The sequence below is a fragment of the Narcine bancroftii genome, chromosome 2 (genome assembly GCF_036971445.1).
Source record: "Narcine bancroftii isolate sNarBan1 chromosome 2, sNarBan1.hap1, whole genome shotgun sequence".
Taxonomy (NCBI): Eukaryota; Metazoa; Chordata; class Chondrichthyes; order Torpediniformes; family Narcinidae; genus Narcine; species Narcine bancroftii.
In genome coordinates this window covers 71,235,453-71,261,030 of record NC_091470.1, presented here as the reverse complement: position 1 = coordinate 71,261,030, position 25,578 = coordinate 71,235,453, and the positions used below count along the sequence as shown (strand labels likewise).

Genomic DNA, 25,578 nt, shown 5'->3' with positions numbered 1-25,578 from the left:
AGCATTTGGAAGAAAGCCTTGAACACAGTTGTGAGTACTTTCAAAGGCTTTGACAAAGATTCTACTGTTGATGAAATACTTAACAAGATATTAGTGCTTGGGAAACAACTAGAATTGGAAATGGATGAAGAGGACATTCATGAGCTTGTTGGCATTGAGGCTGAAGAGCTTTACAATGAGGAGTTGATCAAACTGGAAGAACCAATAAAGTTCACAGTGAAGAAACTAGCTAAGGCGCTGGCTACTCTCAATAATGGCGTACAGATGTTATAGAAAATGGACGTCAATTACGAGAGATTTGTAAGAGCTGACAGGCAGATACAGGATGCTCTTGCTTGCTACAGTAAAATTTACAATGAAAAGAAGAAACAGTCTATCCAGTAAAAAATTGATACTTCCTGAAGAAGACCAAGCCATCAACAAGTGTTGATGACGCAGAGCCTTCTACGAGCTTTTCTCAAGCATCATCAGAAGAGAGTGAAAATGATGAACCTGTCGCTTTAGTATCCCCACCATCCAGAAATTAATTTTAGTTCAATGCTTCAAACATTCTTCATGCCCAGTGTGCTTTCAGCTGTATATCTTCATGGTTTGTTTCAGTGCGGTAAGTGCAATATTCCTTTTTGACTTACGTTGGGTTTACCGGAATGTAGGTTGAAGAGCTCCTGTCGACTTTTCTCTTTGGAGCAAGAAAGGATGAGAGGTGACTTACAGAGGTCTACAAGATTCTAAGAAGCATAGATAATTTAAACAGCCAGAGCCTTTTTCCATTGGCAGGAGTAGCAAACACCTGAGGACATCTGTGCAAAGTGAAGGGAGTAAAATTTAGGGGAGACATTAGGGATAAGTTTTTTTATACACAGAGTCGTGGATACCTGGAATGCCTTGTCAGGGATGGTGGTGGAGGCTGAAACATTAGGGGCATTTAAGAGACCCTTAGACAGGCACATTGATGGAATAAAAATGGAGGGTTATGAGGTAGGACAGGCTTGGTTTTTTTTGGCACAAATATATATGTTGGCACAACATCGAGGGCTGAAAGGCCTGTTCTGTTCTTTAGCTGTTCACTTTTTGTTAAGAAGTAGTTTGAGGCAGCATGGTGAGCATACCAGTTAGCACAATGCTGTTATAGCGACTGGGATTTTAACCTGGCGATGTTTGTGTGGTTTCCTCCCACTCTGCAAAATATACTGGGTTATAGGTTAATTGAGTGGCATGGGCTCTTATGCTGAAAAGGCTTGTACCATGCTGTATGTCTAAAAAATGTCGAAAGAGCAGTTTTCTCCTGGGATTTGATGCTTGAAGCTCTGTTTAAATTAATGGTTCTCAACCTTTTTCTTTCTACTCACTTACCACTTTAAGTATTCCTTATTGCCATAGGTGCTCTGTGACAAGGGATTGCTTAAGATGATTGGTGAGTAGAAAAAAAAAGGTTTTTTAATTATATTTAATTGCCTCGTTATGTGCACGGTTTCATTACTGCAAAGGAAATGAGCCAATGACAATTTTTCTCAAGCAAAATATTACAGTATTAATTGGGTCTAGAACAGTGGTTCTCAACCTTCCCTTCCCACTCACATCCCTCCTTAAGATATCGTCATGGTGATCATATAGGTCAGATCATGCAGTTAATGTCTAGTTTAACAGCATAAGCCACAATTTGAAAAATAAATTTCACTGTTTACTGCTTTAAATATTTAGTAAATATGAAAATCTATCAGATTTTACAATTTTGGGCTTGAATGGGATGATGATAGATTTGTACCCTGTTTCAGCCCCAGTAATTGAGACTGAGCACAGTTTTCTCCAAAATGTAGAGGGTTGGTAGGTTAATTGGGTGTAATTGGACTGCATAGATTTCATGGACTAGAAGGTCCTTTTACCATGTTGATTTATTAAAATGAAAAGCAGTGAAATGGCCACAGCTTCAATAGAGATTTTTTTCTCTCTCCGTCAACAAAATAAAATCTGCTCTTCACCAGGCAACTACTTTCTTCACAATAGCCAGTTTCACTTCCCTTCCTGGATATGAGTGGCACTTAAATGTACAATGTTCTAAATGGATTCCACATCTCATTTATAGCATTAATCTCAGAAGTCACATTCAGTTCAATTAGAAAAAAAAAACAGATCAAACCTTCTGAAAGCTGCAGCTTTACAGCAATTATTCAATTATGGTTTAGTTCTCTCTCTACTTTATGCTAATTCTCAACTTTTCATAACATCAGTTATACCTTGTTCCAGGTGAGTTTTTTGTATGTACTTGGGCTTTATTCTGCAGATTATCCATCGGGCACACAAAACTCAAAACGGTCAACCAGTTTACCTATCTCGGCTGCACCATTTCATTGGATGCAAGGATCGACAACAAGATAGACAACAGACTCACCAAGGCAAATAGCGCCTTTGGAAGACTACACAAAAGAGTCTAGAAAAACAACCAACTGAAAAACCTCACAAAGATTAGCATACACAGAGCCGTTGTCATACCCACACTCCTGTTGGGCTCCGAATCATGGGTCCTCTACCGGCATCACCTACGGCTCCTAGAATGCTTCCACCAGCGTTGTCTCCGCTCCATCCTCAACATTCATTGGAGCGACTTCATCCCTAACATCGAAGTACTCGAGATGGCAGAGGCTGACAGCATCGAATCCACGCTGCTGAAGATCCAACTGCGCTGGGTAGTTCACATCTCCAGAATGGAGGACCATCGCCTTCCCAAGATTGTGTTATATGGCGAGCTCTCCACTGGCTACCGTGACAGAGGTGCACCAAAGAAGAGGTACAAGGACTGCCTAAAGAAATCTCTTGGTGCCTGCCCCATTGACCACCGCCAGTGGGCTGATCTCGCCTCAAACCGTGCATCTTGGCGCCTCACAGTTCGGTGGGCAGCAACCTCCTTTGAAGAAGACCGCAGAGCCCACCTCACTGACAAAAGACAAAGGAGGAAAAACCCAACACCCAACCCCAACCAACCAATTTTCCCTTGTAACCGCTGCAACCGTGTCTGCCTGTCCCGCATCGGACTTGTCAGCCACAAACGAGCCTGCAGCTGACGTGGACATTACCCCTCCATAAATCTTCGTCCGCGAAGCCAAGCCAAAGATTCACAGAAGAATTTAGAAGATTGAGACATTGTTCCTGACATTCAGGAGCGTTATTAAAATGGATTAAAATAGAGTGAAATAAAAAATAATCACGAGTAAGAAATAAAATTTAAGCAGGCTCGTAAAACTAAAATATCCTACTCTTACTTTCTTTCCTCCTTGCCCAGCATCGCCAATTTGACGGTTTAACTTGGCACAAGATTCAAATGTTGATTGCACAAAGATCTCATCAGGTTCTTGTTTTGTTGATGGAGTCAAGTGGAGGTTGGCCAATTTAGTTTGGAAAGCCCACCAGATTTTGGGCTACATTTTCACCCAGCAGTTATTGATGTAGTTCTCTTTTAAACTACACTTTTGATTATTGGCTTCCTTTTGACAGGTTTCAAATTCTGACAGGAAGACTGATCAACTCTCTTCCTTTAATGTAACTCGGTTATTTTCACAAATGTTGAAAACTCTCTATATACAGCATTTCAATACTCACAGGTAGTTTGCAAGGTGGTGCAAAATGTGTAACTTGAAATCGTGTGATGATGTCATGTCAAAGTAGTCATTGCCAATTCCACAAATAAAACATTTGGTCTAGGACACAATCAAAGAACAATTCATTGAGTCAAGTGGTCATTGACTTCTACCCTTTTTAAGATTATTAGTGTGTAACATTTGTTCAGTGTTGCTTCTCTGCAGAACTAACCGGAAAACAAAGAAAGTTCCCATGATGCACTGAGTGCCCAACCTGACACTGATGTCAACAAAACTGCTGCCTCACAGCTCCAGAGATCCCGATTTAATTGTTAGCTCTGGCACTTTTTATTTGTGCGTCCTCCCATTTTCCTTCAGGCACTCAAGTCTCCTCCCATATCCAAAGGCTTGTAGGTTTACTGTCTTTCTTTCATTTACCCCTGAGTAATGGTGGATATTTGAAAGACTTGATGGCCAAGTAAAACAGAATGAGTGAAGGGGAACAGGATTGTCTGAGCAAGCCAAAATAAACAGCAAAAATAAACAGAAATATCAGTTGTATACTTAACACATCTACACGTCTTCTCGCACTTGCTTTTGTTGGTCTCTTAGCTCCCCAAAAGCATCAAATATCCAATTTAATCGCAAAAAGTGACAATGTAAGCTCAAACACTTTGGCATGTTCCTGGAAAAGTGCATTTTATGGCAAAATAGAGTGCAATTTGACTCAACTTTAATAGACATAGTCCGATGCCAAGTGTCTCGCTCAAAGCAAAGCACAGGATTAACCTGTCACTATTAATTGTGGTAACATGATGTGTGTTAATTATTTCCACATACATATTTTGATTGGGCACAAAATGTTTGGCATTTACAACACTTTCAAATATTTCATTGCAGTTAAACCGTCAAATTGGCGATGCTGGGCAAGGAGGAAAGAAAGTAAGAGTAGGATATTTTAATTTTACGAGCCTGCTTAAATTTTATTTCTTACTCGTGATTATTTTTATTTCACTCTATTTTAATCCAGTTTAATAACGCTCCTGAATACAATTTTAAAATTACAGAATTTTGATTTCTATGAGAAATTTATCACTTTTATAAATTACATTGTGAAATCCCAGGATTTTTTAAAAGAGCACGACAGTACAGTTTCATAACCAACAGGATTACAGATTCACTAGAATGCAACATCACTTTTTGTGTAAATTTTACCTTTCAGTCACTCTCCTTAATCATTTGTAGCATCAAATTCCACATTTTAATCATCATCTTGATCATGGACTTTTGACAGTTCTTTTATTTGTTTACATGCTTTACGCTGTGTTTAGTTTATTTTTGCTCTACCATTTAGTGGTAATTCTGCTGTGCCTGCAGGAAAAAGGGGTTGGATGTGATGTCATGTATGTAGTATGTATGTAGTCTGACAACAAATCGGAAGTCTTTACTGTGTGGTTTCTTATCGTAGTATGTTTGTGGCCCTGAAAATACCTTTACATTATTTCTATCAAGATATCCTGGAGTCTTTCGGACAAAAAAGGGCGAGGCTACACCCCACGTTTCTGCTTTCATTCTAGCATCTATTTTTGCACCATCCTCAGTCTCTCTGTTTCCTTTATAATAAGGAGACCAGCATTGTTCACAAGAGTCAACATGTGGTCTAGAGATGGTACACTGAGGTGCTGAACATTTAGATTTAAGAAAACATGGTAGGAAATTCAGCACCTTTCTCCATTCAACAGTGAAGAATTAATAAAACTAATATTGTATATTTTTTTTAATGATAGTATTAGTGAAAACAAAATTTTACCTCAAAATTTCCTTCTGTTAAGAAAACAGACCCTGAATAATGGTGGACAGGATGACAATGAAGAAAAATGTGATGATGTCAAAGATGATTTGGAACATTTCAGAGGGGATCGCCAGCAAGATCTTCAATTTCATCTCCAATGCCACCTCTAGCTGTGACACCCACATACATGTGGAACAAATAGCACAGCAAATGAAAGAAACCATTGTCAAAAATGTGTTAGAAAGGCAGGAAGAATTGAATTGCGACTGAGGTAGAAAGCATCATGCTTTGAATAGTGCTGCAGTTTCAAGGTCCATTAAATAATTTGTTCATTTCGTCTCTGGGTTTTTTGGGGGGAGAGGGGGTGTACTCACGCCCACCCATATACTTCCTGCAAGGTGGAACACATGACATAGAGACTAAAGATAATGGAAGGCTGCTCCCAGCTGTTGAATTATATCCCTTCATAAGAAACTGTATGTATCTATGTATCCCAGGTGGAGAGAGGATATTAAAAAAAGTTGCAATTAAAATGTAATTGTCAGTAGTTGAGAATTATAGTGAAATCTGAAATGAAACTGAATATGGATGGTGAGCAACATCAAAAAACAGCATGACTGGAAATAATTATAATCTGTATAACTCCAGAATGAATAGGTACCGTAAATATTTGAGTATAATGCAGGAAAAAAATTCCCCCTTTTTCCCCTCAAAAATAAGGGGGTAGCATTATACTCGAGAGTAAAATTTTTTTTTAAAAATTCTGCAGGCGAGCGGGCGCGGTAGACGGCAGCGCGACTCAGGTGGGCGGGCGGGTGGCAGCGCGACTTGGGCAGCCGAGGGGAGGGGGGGTTGTGAGAGATGACATCGCAAATCTGGCGAGTGAAGGGAGGGGTCCTGAGAGACGCTAGCATGACTCAGGCAGGTGAGGGGCGGGGGTTTGTGAGAGACGGCAGCATGACTCGGGCGAGCGGCCGGAGAGACAGCAGTGCGACTCAGGCGGGTGAGGGGAGGGGGGGGTCGTATTATACACGGGGGTAAAATTTTTCCCCTCAAAAATGGGGGGGGGGGGTCGCATTATACACGAATATTTACAGTAATTTCTTAGGGAAAACTTATGTGACTTCTGCCTTACTTGCATGAAATGCATTAAAACTAGACTGAGATCATCACTGAGTAAACTGATTTCTGTTGCACTCAGTTCACTGCTTTTTATATAACCATATAACAATCTACAGTACGGAAACAGGCCATATCGGCCCTTGTAGTTCGCACCGATTTACGTGAAACTCCGCTAGTTCCACCTACCCACTCCCTTGTCCATAACCCTCCAACCTCCTCACATCCATGTACTCATCTAACTTCCTCTTAAAGGACAAAATTGACCCTGCCGCAACTACCTTTTCTGGAAGATCATTCCACTCAGCCACCACTCTGAGTGAAGAAGCATCCTCTTATATTACTCCTAAAGTTTTCTCCCCTAACCCTTAACTTATGACGCCTTCTTCCAGTCTTCACCTACCCTCAGGGGAATGAGCCTATTCACATCTACTCTATCTATTCCTTTCATAATTTTAAATACCTCTATCAAATCCCCTCTCAACCTTCTACGCTCCAATGAATAAAGTCCCAGTCTACTCAGTCTTTCTCCATATTCAAGATAATGTAATCCAGGCAACATTTTCGTAAACCTTCTCTGCACCCTCTCAACCTTATTTATATCCTTCCTATAATTTGGAGACCAGAACTGCACACAATACTCCAAACTTGGCCTCACCAATGTCTTAAACAGTCTTAACATCACCCCCCAACTCCTATATTCTAAGCTATGATTTATAAAGGCCAGCATACCAAAAGCCTTCTTCACCACCCTATCTAAATGGGAATCCACCTTCAAGGAACACTGAATGTTATTCCAAGATCCCTCTGTTCCTCTGCATTCCTCAGTGCCCTCCCCTATGTCCTATTCCAAGATCCCTCTGTTCCTCTGCATTCCTCAGTGCCCTCCCCTATGTCCTATTTTGGTTATTCCTCCCATAATGAAGCACAGATTTATTTCTGGGATTTGCATTTTCTGAAGTGCACAAGTATCTGGAGTCCCCAGTTCTGACAGGATTCTATTTCTGAGAATGGGTCAAAAGTGAATAAAAATAGTGTGTAAGAGAGGATCTGGAAACAGACATGACAAGAGAGTGAGAGTGTGCAGGGAGAGGAGGAGCAGCCAGCCAGCTTCATTGACTCAATGAGCAAGTCTGCCCAGTATTTCCAACTCTGCTCGTCTCAGAGGAGAGAGGCAGCTACAGAAAAGCCCTGTTCCCACCTGGAGAACGATGCCTACAGTCTGCAACAGCTGGAAAATACATTTCCATCTATCCCACTGGTTTCCTAAATGGAGGATTGTATGGACAAGGTGCTAAAAGATGGGCATTCGTAACTTAAAAATGACCTGCTCACCTAAAAGTGACTTCTTAATGATAATTTCACATTGTTCAATTGTATCCACAATTCCCAACATTAAAAGAAGCAACCCTGCCTCTGTATCTAAGCCTAAGCAAAGATCAGTTTTGGACTGGTATTAGTAAGCCTATAGATTATCTTCAACCCCACTTCTCTCTGACATCCTAGACACAAATATTACAGCAGTGCGTATTCTCCTCACTTCTGGACTAACTAAAATCTTCCAGGCATCTACAAGTCATGTCAGTTGTGTGATTGGAAAACTCTTGCCTGGATGTGAACAAATCCAACAATATGCAAAAAGCTTGAGACATCTACAATCAACAACCAAATGGATCAGCATTTTCTTCTCATTTTAACTCCGCCCACCACCTATACAAAATGGATTTAATGCAGTACAGTAATGCATAAAGTTACCTCCAATAATAAGTTACAACCTCTACTGCAAAGAGGAAAATGGACATTAGGCACATTGGTACATCATCGTTCCACCAAGTTTACCACAGGCTGATACGGTCATAAAATGGCAATCTTTCTTTGATTCAAAAATCCTCAGACTCCAACTGACCAGCACTTTGGCCGCTATCACTTTCCATTAGTGGACAACAAAAATAGGGTGCAAATAAATAAACAAACATACCGTTATCATCAAATCTCGTATCTGGTTCATCTTCACTTTTGTTTGAGAATTTGCGGAAGAAGTTGAAAGCAACCACTGTGTACAGGTACACTACATCTGCCAGGAGGCCAAAACTCAGCACAAGCTGCACAAGGGAAAGGAACAAGGTTTAATGTGGTACAATGCCAGTTGAAGTGTCCTGACCTCTCAAGGTACTTGTTTTAACATAAAACATTATAGCACAGTAAAGAGTCATGTAAACCAACTCCACAACAATCTAATTATTCCCAACCTCACACCCATAACTCTATATGTTTCTAAAATCTGTGAGCCTAAGTGTCTGTTGAATGTCCCAAAGTGTATGTTGAATGTCCCAATTGAACTAGCCTCCACCACCACCATGGGCAATGCATTCCAGGCACCCACCACTCTGTGTAAAAAAAAGGCTTGTCTCTAAAACTTTCCTCCACTCACATTAAACATACATCCTCTGATATTTGCTGTAATTACCCCAGGATAAAGGTACTGGCTGTCCACCCTATCAAAACCCCTCATGTAAACCGTGCATCTTGGTGCCTCACAGTTTGGCAGGCAGCAAACTCCTTTGAAGAAGACCACAGAGCCCACCTCCCTGACAAAAGACAAAGGAGGAAAAACCCAACACCCAACCCCAACCAACCAATTTTCCGTTGCAACCGCTGCAACCATGTCTGCCTGACCCGCATCGGACTTGTCAGCCACAAATGAGCCTGCAGCTGACGTGGACATTACCCCTCCATAAATCTTCGTCCGCGAAGCCAAGCCAAAGAAAAAAAGAATAACAAAGGGAAAAAATTATTGGTGGGTGTTATCTATCGCCCACCATATAACAATAGTTTAGTGGCACAGGAAATAAATAGAGAGATAAGTGAGGCATGTAATAATGATACGGCAGTCATCATGGGGGACTTTAACTTCCACATAGATTGGGAAAATCAAGTTGGTTGTGGGAGTCTGGAAGAGGACTTCATAGAATGCATCCGCGATAGCTTTCTTGAGCAGCATGTTAAGGAACCCACAAGAGAAAATGCTCTCCTGGATTCTAGTGTTGTGCAATGAGATAGGTAGAGTAAATGATGTAATAGTCAGAGACCATCTGGGAAATAGTGATCATAGTATGATTGAATTTCTCATTCAGATGGAAGGGGAAATAGTTAGATCCAAATCTAATATATTATGCTTAAACAGGGGTGACTACCATAGGATGAGGGAGGAATTGGGCAGAGTGGATTGGGAGCACAGGCTAATTGATTAAACAGTTGAGGAACAGTGGAAGATTTTCAAAGAAATATTTTGTAATGCTCAACAAAAATATATTCCAGTCAGGAAAAAGGGCAGCAAGGGAGGGAAAAATCAACCGTGGTTAACAAAGGAAATAAAGGAGAGTATAAAATTGAAGGCGCAGGTGTACAAAGCTGCAAAGAGCAGTGGGAAACTGGAAGATTGGGAAAACTTTAAGAGACAACAAGGGGTTACAAAGCGGATAATAAGAAATGGGAAAAAGGATTACGAAAGTAAATTGACACAAAATATAAAAACAGAAAGCAAAAAATTTTATAAATATATAAAACGGAAGAGGGTGGCCAGAATTAACATAGGACCCTTGGAGGATGAGAAAGGAAAACTAGTAGCAAAAATGAGGAAATGGCTGAGGCATTAAACAAATATTTTGTGTCAGTCTTCACGGTGGAAGACACGTCCAACATGCCCAAGTGCGGAGTTAAGGATGCGAATGTTGGGGAGGGCCTTGATAAAATAGTTGTTACAAAGGAAGTAGTGATGGAGAAACTAATGGGCCTAAAGCCAGACAAATCACCTGGTCCTGATGATATGCATCCAAGGGTTCTGAAGGAAATGGCAGAAGTTATAGTTGATGCATTGGTGGTCATATACCAAAATTCCTTGGATTCTGGGCAGGTCCCGGCAGACTGGAAGACAGCAAATGTCACGCCACTTTTTAAGAAGGCAGAAGACTGGAAATTATCGGCCAATTAGCTTGACGTCTGTGGTTGGAAAAATGCTTGAAGCCGTCATTAAAGATGAAATAGTGAAACTTTTGGAACGTAAGGGTTCAATCAGGCAGACGCAGCATGGTTTTAGAAAGGGAAGATCTTGTTTGACAAACTTGTTAGGATTCTTTGAGGATATAATGGGTGCGGTGGATAGAAGGGAATAGGTTGATGTTATATATTTGGATTTCCAGAAAGCATTTGATAAGGTGCCGCACAAGAGACTTCTCAGTAAGTTACAGGAAAGTGGAGTCCGGGGAAGTATATTGGCCTGGATTGAAAATTGGTTGTCTGACAGGAGGCAGAGAGTCGGGATAAATGGGAGTTTTTCAGGTTGGCAGAGAGTGGTAAGTGGGGTGCCGCAGGGGTCAGTGTTAGGCCCACAACTGTTCATCATTTACATTGATGACTTTGAGGAGGGGACAAAATGTGGTGTCGCCAAGTTTGCGGATGACACCAAATTGAGTGGAAGAGCAAATTGTAATGAGGATGTGGAGAGTCTGCAGAGGGATATAGTTAAGCTGGATGAGTGGGCAAAGGTCTGGCAGATAGAGTACAATGTTAATAAGTGTGAGGTTATCCACTTTGGCAAGAAAAATAAAAGAGCTGAATATTATTTAAAGGGTGAAAAACTACAGCATGCTGTTGTGCAGAGGGACTTGGGAGTGCTTGTGCATGAATCACAACAAGTTGGGTTGCAGGTGCAGCAGGTTATTAAGAAGGCAAATGGAATGTTGGCCTTCATCGCTAGAGGAATTGAATTCAGGAGTAGAGAGGCAATGTTGCAACTGTATAAGGTACTGGTGAGACCGCACCTGGAGTACTGTGTCCAGTTCTGGTCTCCATATTTGAGGAAGGATATACTGGCTTTGGAGACGGTCCAGAGGAGGTTTACTAGGTTGATCCCTGGGATGAAGGGGTTGACTTATGATGAAAGATTAAATCATCTAGGATTGTATTCGCTCGAGTTCAGAAGAATGAGAGGAGATCTTATAGAAACATATAGGATTATGAAGGCTATGGATAGGATAGATGTAAGAAGGTTTTTTGAGCTGGCCAGGGAAACTAAAACGAGAGGACACAGTCTCAAGATTCAGGGGAGTAGATTTAGGACAGAGATGAGGAAACATAGTTTTTCCCAGAGTGTAGTGAATGTTTGGAATTCTCTAACCAGGGAAGTGGTTGAGGCTACTTCATTAAACATATTTAAAATTCGGTTAGATAAATTTTTACATGATAGAGGAATTAGGGGATATGGGGAGAAGGCAGGTAGGTGGAGTTAGGTCATAAATTAGATCAGCCATGATCGTATTGAATGGTGGAGCCATTTTTGGCCTACTCCTGTTCCTACTTCCTATGTTCCTATGTCACCTACAGATCAACAGATGCTACCTTTGACAGAAGGGGTAAATGCTTCTTTCTCTACCTTCTCCAATGTGGCAGGTGGAACTCCTCCGATACCTGAGATTCTGAAGCTGAAAAATGGTCCCCTTCACCATCAAATTCTTACCTTTGACCTATTCATATTTTATGTGGTTATACCAACTCACCAATGTATTCACTGACATCTTCAATAGCTCACTCCAGCGGGATATGTTACCCAACTGCTTCAAACAGGCGTCAATCACACCGGTGCCTAAAAGTGTAGTTACCTGCCTTAATGACTAATGGCCAGGAGCACTTACATCAACAGTCTGAGCAATGACTTGGATACGTTCACCAATAGGTCTAGGTGGAGGCCATCTCACTGGTTCTACACAAAGCCCTGGAGCACCTGGACAGTAAAGATGCATTCATCAGGATGCTCTTTATCGACTACAGTTGCACATTTAACACCATCATCCCCTCAAAACTGATCAGCAAACTTCAAGACCTGGGACTCAATCCAACACTGTGTAATTGGATCATGGGTTTCTTCACCTCCAGACCATAATCAGTGACAATTGTTAAGAACATCTCCTCCACAATCTCCATCAGTACAGGAGCACCACAGGGCTGTGTTCGTAGCCCCCTGCTGTACTCACTTTCCTCCTACAACTGTGTGGCTCAGTATGACAATAACATCATCTACAAATTTGCTAATATCACTGTAGTGGGTTATATAAAGGAAGGGGGTGAGTCAGCATATGGATAGAGATTGAAAACGAGGCTGAATGGTGCAGCAACAACAACAACCTTGCACTCAATATCACTGAAACTAAGGAGCTGATTGTTAACTTCAGGAAGGGAAAAGCAGAGGTATACAATCCAGGTAGAAAGGGTGAGCAAATTTTTAAGTACTTGGGAGTTACTATCTCAGAGGATTGTTCCTGGACTGAACACATAAAGGTATTACGGGAAAAGCATGTCAGCCCCTCTAATTCCTCAGAAGTTTACCAAGGTTTGGTATGACACCAGAAACTCTGGAAAATTTCTACAGATGTGTGGCACTGACTGGCTGCATCACAGCCTGGTATGGGGACACTAATAGCCCTGAGCGTAAAGCTCTGCAAAAGGAAGGGGTCATAGCCCAGGACATCACAGGCAAAACCCTCTGCACTATTGAGAACATCCACAGAGAACGTTGCTGTCAGAGAGCAGCAGCAATCATCGATAATCCAGACCACCCAGTGCTCATGCTCTGTTCTCGCTGTTGCCATCAGGAAAGGGGTGTAGGTGCCAAAAGACTCACACCACCAGGTTCAGGAACAGCTGCTACCCCTCCACCATCTGACTCTTCAACAACAAAATCAATCAGATGTCAATGGCTACTTACCTTACTGCACTCTCGCACATGTACACACTTAACAAACAGGGACTTTCAAACACACTCCTGATTTCCTGTACCAACAGGGGTGTGGCTCCCTGCAAGCACTGGTCTATTGCAGTACTATGGCTCGACTCAGTGTAGTGCACACCTTACCCATGATTCCCCCAGTAATGTCCATAGTAGTGACCTTGCATGGGACTTGAACCAAGAGACAGAAAGAAAGAAATGTGCTATGCATTGATGTTTTACACTGTTCTGAGCTGGGCCAAATGACTGAGTCATTTGAATGAGCCAATGGCAAGGTGTGCACTAATGGATAGCTGGAATCCAACCTTGATTGGCAGGTGATGCAACTCCTGAATAAATTTCAGATAGGGAGGTCACACATATCTCCACAATGTTACAGACAGGGAGGCCACGTGTTCCTCCACAATCTGCACATAACATAAACTAAAACTAATTTTTCACATCTTTCAAGACTGAAAATGTCAACACATTAACCATGATTTAGTTGAACAGTTTTTCCCTTTTTTGCTATTGTGCGTTACAGAGCACAATATTGTGCAGAGTGTCTTGAAGTCCATGGCAATATCCAGCAAGTTGGTAGCAAAGAAGTTGTGGTATTGACCCACAATGGATATGGTTGTGTACCAAGCCAGAAATAAAAAAGACTGCAAATAGAGATTATGGGAAAGAAGAAAGCCTTAGGAAACAGTTAATAGTTATAGGCCCTTTTGGCCCATGCCGCCTAAGTGCACCCAATTAAACCCCTGTATGTTTTGAAGGTGGAAGGAAATTCATGCAGATACAAGGAGAATGTACAAATGCCTTACAGATTCAACAGATTCAAACCTGGGTTACTGGTGCTGTAATAGCATTGCACTGACTGCCATCCTAACCCTGTCACCCCATAATAATAAAAAAAACAGCACTGACTGCCCTGCTACCCTGTCACCCCAAAATAAAAAAAAATAGATTTTGAATAAGAAAATTTCATGGAACTTTGATCTAAGAAAAATGCCTTTTAAAGAAGTAGTGATGAGATATTGTTTTTGAATCCTTGATTTGTTTTTAATATATCCATTTCCTGGCCCATAGTTGCATTATCTTGTCAAATGCACTAATCACTAGAAATCACACCCATAATGGTGAGCATTTTCTCCAAGTCGCTCCAAATGGATCAGTGCCACTGAACAAAAACAGCACTGGCTGCATAGTTCAGGCTGATAACTAAACTTACCTTAGTTCCGAATTACAAAATACAAGAACAGGAATGTTGAATCCTTACACAATTAGAAAGAGGAACTTGTGAAAGAAAAGAACATTTTATTTGAATTATCACAGAAATTAAGCTACCTTTGGCAAAGCGACATAAAGGATAAGTGGATTTTCCTTTGAAATTAATTTTTTGAGACAATACTAATCAACTGAAACTTCAAAAATTAGCTTCACATGATACATAACTTATGTCATTTTCATGTTTAAATAGAAAATTGATGGATAATTTAATAGCAGTAACAGTAAACACCTTTAAATGTTGAAGAGAAGCCATAATTAGATTATACAGTATTAGGTCGGGAATATGCATATATCTAGAAATTGTCAAATTAGAATTTGCTTTAAATTGTACTCACGTTGTCAGTGAACACAACTCCAACTTTCCAAATATGGCATTTTAAATCAATGGAAAGCAACCTACAAATAAATCAAAATTATTTTTTTTAATCTTCAGAAGTTAATTTTTGAATTTTCTTCCTTCAAATCGGTATGGACTAGCGGGGCAAAGATGGCCTGTTTCCGTACTGTAATTGTTGTATGGTTAAATGATATTCCAGAATTTGTTGGTGCTTGATAGTGTTGGACTGCTATCTCACAGGCAGATAGGGTGGCAATGAAGGCATTATGGATGCTTGCTTTCATTAGCCAGGACGTATAATGCAATGGTATAATATACAATATAAGAACAACTAAAATATCATGTGCAGCACTGGTACCACATTGCAGGATAATGGTTGCATTGAAAAGCAGGCAGAGAAGACTCACCAGAGCTCTCCCTGTGATAGATAGGCTAGACTTGCTTTCCTTATAGTGTAGAAGACCAAGAAGGGACAAAATTCAAAATTAGGATTACTGAACATTTTTTCATCGGAGCATAGGTGCCTATAATCAGGGGGCATATGTTTAGGATAGGATGAAAGGTTACGAGGGTTGGTATCTTGTCTGGGTGGGTTCTAGTGGAGGCAAGTACCCTGTACTCTCACAAGATCTCCAAAGGTAGTTGAATTGTCAAGAAGTAAGAGGCGAGGACCAATTGCTGATAAATAGGAATATTATGGATAAGTACTTAATAGTTAGCAAGGACTTAGTGGACTTAAGAAGTTGTTTCTGTGCAGTATGATGCTATGATTCAGTCTTTTTGTCCATTATCATTTATGTTTGATAAATCTTTACCATTTTTTTTGAGGTTATAACTAGCAGAATAGATAAGGATAGGCCAATTGATGTAGTCTGCTTATATTTTTAGGAGGCCTTTGATAAAGTGCCACATGAAAGTCTGCTTAAAAATGACAATTCATGGTAAAGAAGACAGTGGACTGTCATGAACTAATAGACAGAAAACTAAAATAGATATAAATGGATTATTTAGGGTTGGAGAGGAGCGATCTGTAGAATGCTGGAATTCCAGTTAATCACAATGAATTGAGTGAGGTAATCAATTCCAATCTTTCTATATTTACTGAAGTAATAATGTTGGCTGTGAGAGAGAGGGTGCAGAGATGCTGTGGAGAGATAGACAGGCGGAGTGAATGGCAGACATGGCAGATGTAGTACAAATGAGGAAAAATATGAATGACCGAAAAATCAGATAAAACATTTTAAACAGTAGTTTAAACGATATTGATGTTCAGAGAACACAGAAACACAGTTAATATGCAGACTTAACGAACAACTGGGAAGACAGATGAAAACAAGTTGAAGTCTGAAGAGACATTTTGCTCCAGTTATATTGGGTTTTGGTGAGAAGGAATCTTCAATATCACATATGGGATAAGGAAGGATATAATTGCAAGAAAAGGCACACTTCAAAAATTTGTGATGGAGTCTTAGGATGGTGGGTTTTCGTACGAGAGATTAAGCAGTTAAGATGCATGATGTTTTGAGTTTAGGAGATTGAGAGGCAATCTTATGGAAATATAAAATTCTAAATGCGTTTGACAGGGTAGATACATTGATAGTTATGCTGCCAGGGTACCTAGAATGGGATGGCACTGGCTCAAAATAAGGGATAGGAAATAATTCTTCATTCTTATCATTAGTTAGACCCACAATGGCTCATGTTGTCACACAGGTGCAAGGTGCTACTTACAAAATTCATTGTTATAAAACACACAGAAAATATCAACTCAAATTTAATTAATAGTAATCTAAATAGTTTAATACCCTGTCACTTCTCAGCTTTTTTTTGCCCTCTCCCCATATCCAACTGTGACTTCTTGCCTGTGGGCCTGTTACTCCTTCCCCTACTCTTTTATTAAGGCTTCTGTCTATTTTTGGCGCAGGCCCAAAATGTTGGTTTATCTTTGCTGCGTGACTCGCTGAGTTTTGCCAGCATTTTTGAGTAAACTGCCATCACTGCAGACTTTCTTCTTTCACATCAAATCTAATTTTACTCCTTTTAACAACATCTATCCATACTGTTTAATGTTGACCATCTCCAAACTATACAGTGACAGGTGACACTTGGTGCAACATTCTTTTAAAATAAAGTTACTTAATAATTCTAGACAATGTTCTCCTGTAGTACACATGGCAAACTACTGTGCTAAGCTGAAATTTAAGGCTTTTTCATATTGGCAACCTGCTAATTTGGTGTGTGAACAAGTTGTTTTGAAATACCAAAAGGCTGTTCAAACTGGACCAAAAGAAAAACGGTTCTGTGCGCCTTTTCACATTACCAACATGGTATCGTGGAGCTAAGGGGAGTTCACCCTCCAGCAATGACGTCCTGAGTGACATATTATGTACTTGCAAGCAGTGAATGCTTTGTTCTTTAAGGAAATTACCCACACTTCACTCCAGCCCCTCACTCTCCGGGTGTGTGGGGGTGGGGGGTGGGGGTGGTGCAAGTGTGTGCGTGTGAGTGGGTGTTATAAGGAGGAAACAGATTCAAGGGGACTCAAAAGCTAGTACTCTGAATGTAGCTTTGTAGTAAATGATTTTATTTACAAAAGATGGGAATGGGAAAACAGTAACGGGGATAATACACACATGCACACAGTTTATAGTGGGTGTGGGAAAGTGGTAGCAGGAATAAAATACATATGAGCATGGGATAATGCACCAGCAATGAAACACACATAAAAATGGTATCTTGCCACCCAACCATCAGAACTGCTCGAAGTTATCGAGGATTTTTTTTACTTGATACCACAAATGTTCGATTTGATGAACAGCATGTGGACGGTTTATAGTCATACCGACTAGTTGCTGTTGTTCTCATTCTACACTTTTTCTATATACTAGTGAACAGTGTTCTCTGGTGTGATCTCAACTTTTTGCTCTTTCCATTCCCTGCCTTTTTAAGAACCTCCCACGCATGCAAGAACGTCATCAGCGCATCATTAATGGGTCAGGCAACCAGGTTGCCAGTTCACATTGGGGTCAATTCAAAATGGATCGGCTATGATACTACCTCCCAAGGTAGTTAATTCGCGGGTTGATTTGGAGCCCCCTTACCAGTTCAGGAATGTTCACACTGGAACACGAACTCGTAAATTGCCAGTTAATTACTGGTTTCAAGCGCCAGTGTGAAAGAGGCTGTTCTAAATCAAATTCAGCAAAACTTTCCAAGTTCTGAAAATATTTTAAGTTACATACTGAAACCTTCTCTTTTAAAATAGGGTTTCAAAAATGACTCACCAGGAAAAGAGTGTTACTTCTTCTTCTGGGACATTTTCAATGGGACTAAAATCTAAAGAACTTTTGTCCACACCCAGAAGCTCAGCAATCCATTCAACTCCATAAAGATCTCCATATTTATTTATAACCTGAGGAGAAAACAAAGACATATGCAAGCAAACTCTAGTCACAGATAAATTACTGTTATATCAAAATGTCCCATGGCATTTCATCATAAGAACTGAGCAGTTTCTTGACTGCAATCAAAAGTAGAAGGTTTATAATGTTACTGAAAAATAGCATGTAAAACCACAGAGATTGAGGTGGTCAGGGGCTTCAGGCATATTATTTTTCTGCTTTCAGAAATGTTGCAACAAAAATTGATTGGAGGTTTTTGCCAACAATTTTCAACTTCCATCACACAGCCATTACCACTAGTTTTTCCCTTATGTGGTGGGAGCGGGAGCAGCAAGGATGGAGGCATGCATTTATGCCAAGGATTGTGAACACACCTTTAAGAATGGAACAGAGTTTCCCATTCACTACTCGTGGTGGTGCAGAGGAAATGGGAAGGCAGAGAAATTGGTTGTTATATTCTTAAATAGTATTTTATTGTGACAGGAGATTTACCAGGATTGAAAAATAAGTCTTATGAGCCAAGTTTAGCAGAGTTGGGACTTTTCTCTTTGGAGCATAGAAGGATGATAAAAGACTTAATAGAGGTCAACAAGATTATGACAGACATAGATAGAGTGGACAGGCAGCACTCGTTTCCCAGGGCAGGAATAGCAAACACCAGAGGACAAAGTATGTATAAAGTGAAAGGAGGGAAGTTTAGGGGAGACAAGGGTAAATGGTGGAGGTTGAAACATTGGGGACATTTAGTAATTTTTTAAGGAATATATGGGTGGGCACCATATCGAGGGCCAAAGGGCCTGTCTGTGCTGTAGTGTTGTATGTTGTAAGTGCTTTCTCCTTTTGTATGAGCTGTGAAGTTAGGACATTGGATGTTAAAGATTTTGTGAAACTGTGATGTCCCAATCATCAATTCTCCCTCAAAAGATATGAATGAAAAGAATAATTGTCAGTTTATCACCTTGCTGTGAACGAAACACCATGGTATACAAAATTATTTAGATTTTTTTAATATAATGAAGATGATTGTACAACGTATTCCCTCACTCGAAGTGCTTTAATATATTGGAAACATAATTACATCAATATTCTGCAATTGTTAGTGATCTAGGTCAACATTGCTTATCTTTTTTTTTAAACTTTTCCTAGTAATTTTTGGGAAAGATCTGTAATAGTACAGGAAATAGTTAGTTCATTGTATATTTCAGCTGATTCTGGACCCAACATGACATCATGAAGAAAGCATGTCAGTGCTTCTACTTTCTCAGGAGTTTGTGGAGGTTTAGTATGACATTGGAAACCTTGGCAAATTTCAAAAGTAGAAAGTATGCTGATTGGTTGGATCACTGTCTGGTATGGGGATATCAATACCCTGAGCATAAAGCCCTGCAAATGCTCTGGCACATCACGGCCCACACAGGGTTGCAGCAGCGGCTCAATGCAGAATCAATGGCTGTCTTCATTACCCATAATTCCCCATTCAGCTGGAACTGTTCTGCCTGTGCCAGCATCAGGGAAATGTGCATGCCTGTCGTGCCCGCCCACTGCCCCACCTCCTCCGCTGAGGGCTACTTTCTATTCGGGACGTACCAAGATGGGTCATCCTATTTCGTAGTCCTCCAGTTCGCTGTTGATTATACAACACCAAATGCAACATGGCAGCCACCAAGGCCAGGTCTTGCGAGAATCCTTGTTGCAGTTTTTGGTGAGTTCCGGCACCTAAAATATTTGCTCTGAACCCCTGAATATTGTAAAAACAGTATGGTTATTTAACTAGCAATGGTGTCAAGGAATGTGAATGGCTCTGCTCTCCACTGTTGTGGACAGAGCTGACAAATAGAGAGCAGGGGGAAGGAGGGAAGAAAAGAATACCAATATCTGCTCTTCTACACCTGCTCATAAAAGACCTAGTGGACATCACTGATGGGGTTAGCTGTCCACCAAATGCTGTGCAGTCCAGAGATCAAGATAAAGACAATGTCATTAATAAAACAAACTCCTCGGAACCACCACATTTTTTACTTGCTACAGACGAATCTAAAATGGACATTGCTCATGACTTTGTGTAGACCTGCAAACTTGAGCTAAGCTTTCGCTTTTACATACGGTGTGTTGATGACAAGATGATCCCACTGTCCTTTAATGTCATCATCAGATGGTTGCCCTGTTATGAAGAGACCAGCAAACTCCAGCTTTCTGGCAATCTCCTTTTCACACTTGAAAAATATAAGTATGACGTTTGAAAGTATTTCATTAATAAATTCATTTTCCACCCTGCAAAGATTATTGTAATCAAGTACAAGGATGAAATACTACATGTTGACCATATACTCTTATGCTTTCAACCTTTTAGATAGTGGAATGTTTTATCAATCGTCATTCAGAAGTAATGCTATTGCAGTAAAATTTTTAATTTAGAAAATAACTTTATCTATAGTAATAGTGCCAACTAAATTTAGGAAAAAATGGTTTAAATGAAAGTAAGAAAACGGGATTTTATTGGGCACCCTAAATGCCAACAGAGCCATGGAGACAAATGAGCTTTTGGATGAAAATTCAGAACTCAGGGTGTGGAAATATGAGAGATGGCAGGCAGTATCAGAGAGAAAACAAGATATCAGAGGGTTTTTGAAGATTACAGAGATGTGAAGAGGCAAGATTCTATCCATTGAAATAGCTGAACAAAGGAAATGAGATGTTGACGTAGAGCTAACAAATCTGGGTCCCCAGACGTAGGAGTGATAGGCAAATGGACATTGCACAATATTTTCGATGAGATTAGGTTTACGTGAGATCAGGTGGAGGCTTACCGAGAGAGCACGTGGGGCCAAGGGGGTGGGGGGGGGGGGATAACAAAACATGGATGAAGGTTTCAGCAGCAGGTGTAATGAGGCAGTCATAGAAGCAGGTGACATTACCTCTGTTGAAATGGAGATCACTTTCATGAAAAGAACAAAGGGTCAGAAGCTCAGTTTTAAATTTAAATTTAGGCATAAAAGCATGTTAACAGGCTATTTCAGCTCACATGTCTGTGCCATCAAATTAACCTACACCCCCAGTATGTATAGAACGGTGGGAAGAAACAGAAGCCCTGGGGAAAACCCATGCAGACACAGGGAGAAACTCTATAGAGACAGTGCGGGATTCGACCCTGGCCCTGTAAAGCCGCTCCGCTAGCCACTACGCCAACATTGCCGCCCAGTTCTGTGAGTTGCCATGGTTACAATGTAACCGAGAAAAGTCAAGGAAATCGGTAGTTGGCAATTAGCATTTATGATCATCAAAACACAAAAAAAATTCATCTCTCCAGCTTTCATTTGGAGGAAATATTGTCTCATCTGGTACAAATGTGGAGATAGCAAGTTGACAACAGGCAGTGTACAAATTAGGTTAAGAATTCAGGAATGCTGACATTCTGGTTTGGAACATGTTATTACATGTAAATGAGAAACAGAAATGGGGTCAAGGATAGCTTTTGGGGGAAGTCCAGAGATAACAAGGGGTAATTCAGCCATTGTAACGTGCTGTTTCAATTATAGTTTATCTCCAAAATTTTCACCCGTGACCATAAGGGGTGTGTAGTAAATAATGAGAATAAAACTTAACACAAAAGCCGAGGTCCACCAAATCCCATTCTGCAAGATGCAACTAGGGTGCTAGCCCTTTTTCAGCTCAGCTTGTGAATGAACTGCTTGCTTTTCTTCGGGTTGTGCTTGCAGTAGAGAGGATCTTCTTTGTTATGAATCATACAAGTAATTGGTCGCACCATCATCAGTTGCCCATTGGAGTTTCAAATCTTTTTGTTTGGCTGCTTTCAGAATCAGCTTGGGGGCAGAGGATTAAAATTTGGAGTCTGGAATATCTTTCTGAAGAGATAAACCTTTGTACTAATATTTTACAAAGTAGGTGAGCTTGAAAGATGTTGTACTGTACCTTTGAACTGTAGTAGCCAAATGATACAAAACATTGAGATGATAGTGTGAATGATTGCAAGAAACCTCAGTGTTGGAGCTATGTATCCTGTAGTCTCCTGTAACACTTAGTAATCCACATGATTATCATTCCAGAATCTGAAATCTGTTTCGTCATCATCAACTGGAGGCTCCGTCACCTTGAACATAGAAAAGACAGCGCAGTACAGGCCCTTCAACCCTCGATGTTGTGCCAACCCATATATTCCTTCCTTAAAAAAAGTACTAAACCCTCCCTATCCCATAGCCCTCTATTTTTCTTTCATCCATGTGTCTTTCTAAGAGTCTCTTAATGCCCTTAATGGTTCAGCCTCTACCACCATGCCCTGGTAACAAATTCTGTGTAAAAAAAAACTCAACCCTGATGTCTCCCCTAAACAATCCCTCCCTTAACTTTGTACATATGTCCTCTGGCATTTGTTGATCCTGCCCTGGAAACCAGGTGCTGGCTGTCCACTCATAATCTTGTAGACCTCTGTCAAGTCCCTTTTTATCCTTCTACACTCCAAAGAGAAAAGTCCCAGTTCTGTTAACCATGCCTCCTCATAAGACTTGTTTTCCAATCCAGGCAACATCCTGGTAAATTTCCTCTGCACCCTCTCCATGGCTTCTACATTCTTCCTATAATATAATATAAGGTTATATGCATTAAATGGTAGGCTATTGAGATGTGCAGAGCAACAAAGGGATTTAGGAGTTGTGGTAAATAGTACCCTCAAGGCTGATACTCAGGTAGATGGTGTGGTGAAGAAGGCATTTGGAATGTTGGTCTTCATAAATTGGAGTACTGATTTCAAGAGTAGGGAGGTTATGATGAAATTGTACAAGGCATTGGTGAGGCCAAATTTGAGGTACTATGTACAGTTTTGGTCACCAAATTATAGGAAAGATATAAACAAAATAGAGAGAGTGCAGAGAAGGTTCATGAGAATGTTGACAGGATTTAAAGGTTTGAGTTACAGGGAAAGGTTGTGCAGACTGGGGCTTTTTTTCTCTGGAGCGTAGAAGATCGAGAGGGGACTTTATAGAGGTGTTTAAGATTTTAAAAGGGACAGACAGAGTAAACGTGGGTAGGCTTTTTCAATTAAGAGTAGGGGAGATTCAAACTAGAGGGCATGGTTTAAGATTGAAGGGGGAAAATTATAAGGGGAACATGAGGGGAAATTTCTTTACGCACAGGGTGGAGGAGATGTGCAATTAGCTTCCGACAGACGTGGTCGAGACGGGATCATTGGTTACATTTAAGGAAAGACTAGATAGTTACATGGATAGGAGAGGACTGGAGGGGTACGGACCGGATGCTGGTCAGTGGGACTAGGAGGGTGGGGATTTGTTACGGCATGGACTAGTAGGACCGAACTGGCCTTTTCTGTGCTGTAAGTGGTTATATGGTTATATGGTAATGAGGTGACCAGACATGAACACAATTCTCCAAGAGTGGTCTTTCCAGAGATTTGTAGAGTTGTAGCATGACCTATCAAACCCCCATTAATGAATCCCAGCAATCCTTCATAACCCTTCTTAACTATCCTATCAACCTGTGTGGCGAACTTGAAGGATGTATTGATTTGCACCCCAAGGATCACACTCTTAACCATTAACCCTGTACTCAGCTTTCTGGTTCGTCCTTCCAAAATGCATCAGCTCACATTTATCCGGATTGAAATCCATCTGCCACTTTTCTGCTCAACTCTGCATCCTGCCTATATCCTCTTGTAACCTTCAACAGCATTCAGCTCCATCCACAACTTCTCCAAACTTTGTGTCATCCACAAACTTTCTGACCCATCCTTCTGCCTCTTCATCTAGATCATTTATAAAAATCACAAAGAGCAGGGGTCACAGAACAGATCCTTGCGACACTCCACTAGTCACCGACCTCCCGGCAGAATACTTTCCTTCCACTACTACTCTCTGCTTTCTTCATACAAGTCAATTTGTTTTAATCCACACACCCAAGGTTCCACTGATCCTGTGCCTCATGACTTTCTGGATGAATCTCTCATGAGGGACCTTGTCAAATGCCTCGCGAAGATCCACGTAGACCACATCTTATCGCTCTACCCTCATCAAAAAACTCAATTAGGCTCGTGAAGCATGACTTTCCCTTCACAAAGCCACGCTGACTATCCTTCAGTAGACTATACTTCTCCAAATGCTCAAAGATCCTATCCTTAAGAATTTTTTCCAAGATTGCAAACCACTGATGTAAGACTCACTGGTTTATAATTTGCAGGATTCTCATTATTATCTTTTTTAAACAAGGGGACTACATTTGCCATTCTCCAATCCTCCAGCACCTGCCCTGTGTCCAAAGAGGATTCAAAGATCATAGGCACTGGCCCAGCTATGTCTTCTCTCACTTCCCACAGCAGCCTGGGATACGTTGCATCTGGCCCCGGGAACATCAGTGTTTTTAAGATCCAATACTTCTGCTTCCTTAATCTCCACATTGTCCAGCGCAGAGGCCTAATGAATTTTGACCTCACCATGATCAAGATCCTTTTCCCTTGTGAATACTGATGCAAAGTTTTCATTGAGGACCTCCCCAACCTCATCTGCCTCCAGGCACATGTTGCCTCCATTATCAATTAGCGGCCCCCACCTTCATTCTCGTCATCCTTCTGTTCTTCACAGACGCATAGGATGACTTGGGGTTCTCTTTAATTCTACATGCCAAGGCCTTCTCTTGCCCCTGAGTCCTTTCATAAGCTCCTTCCTGGCTGCCATATACTTTTAATGAGTCCTTCCTGTTTCCTACTTCCTATATCTAATGTATGCTTCCTTCTTCCTAGTTGCCTAACCTGTTTTTTCAGCCATGGCTCCTTTTTCCTACTATATTTTCCTTGTCCTAATGGGACAAACCTATTGAACCCTGCACAAGTGGTCCCTAAACTTCCTCCACATTATTTCTGTGCTTTCACCCTTAAAAGGTTTCAAATCTTGCTGGTTCCTGCCTCATCCCTTCATAATTAGCCCTTCTCCAGTTAAACACTTTCCCATTTTGACTGTTTTTATCCTTTTCCATGGCAATGTTGAAGCTAAGGGAGTTGTGGTCACTCTCACCAAAATGCTCCCCCACCGTGAGGTCTGCCACCTGGCCAGGTGCATTCCCCAGAATCAGATCCAGTATGGGCCTCTCCTCTTGTCAGTCGGTCCACATACTGTGTCAGGAATCCTTGAACACACCTGACAAACTCAGCCTCATCTATCCCTTTTGCAGTCAGTAGGTACCAGTCATTATTAGGGAAGTTGAAATTACCCATAACTACAACCCTGCATTTCCCACACCATTCCAAAATCTGCCTGCTTTTCTGCTCCTTGGTGTACTGAGGG

General features: G+C 40.9%; 1 pseudogene; it reads right to left on the bottom strand.

Annotated features, from left to right (window-relative positions):
• Positions 1-283: 283 nt before the first annotated feature.
• LOC138752874 (ryanodine receptor 3-like) overlaps positions 284-25,578 on the bottom strand; it is a 38,215-nt pseudogene continuing 12,920 nt past the window's right edge.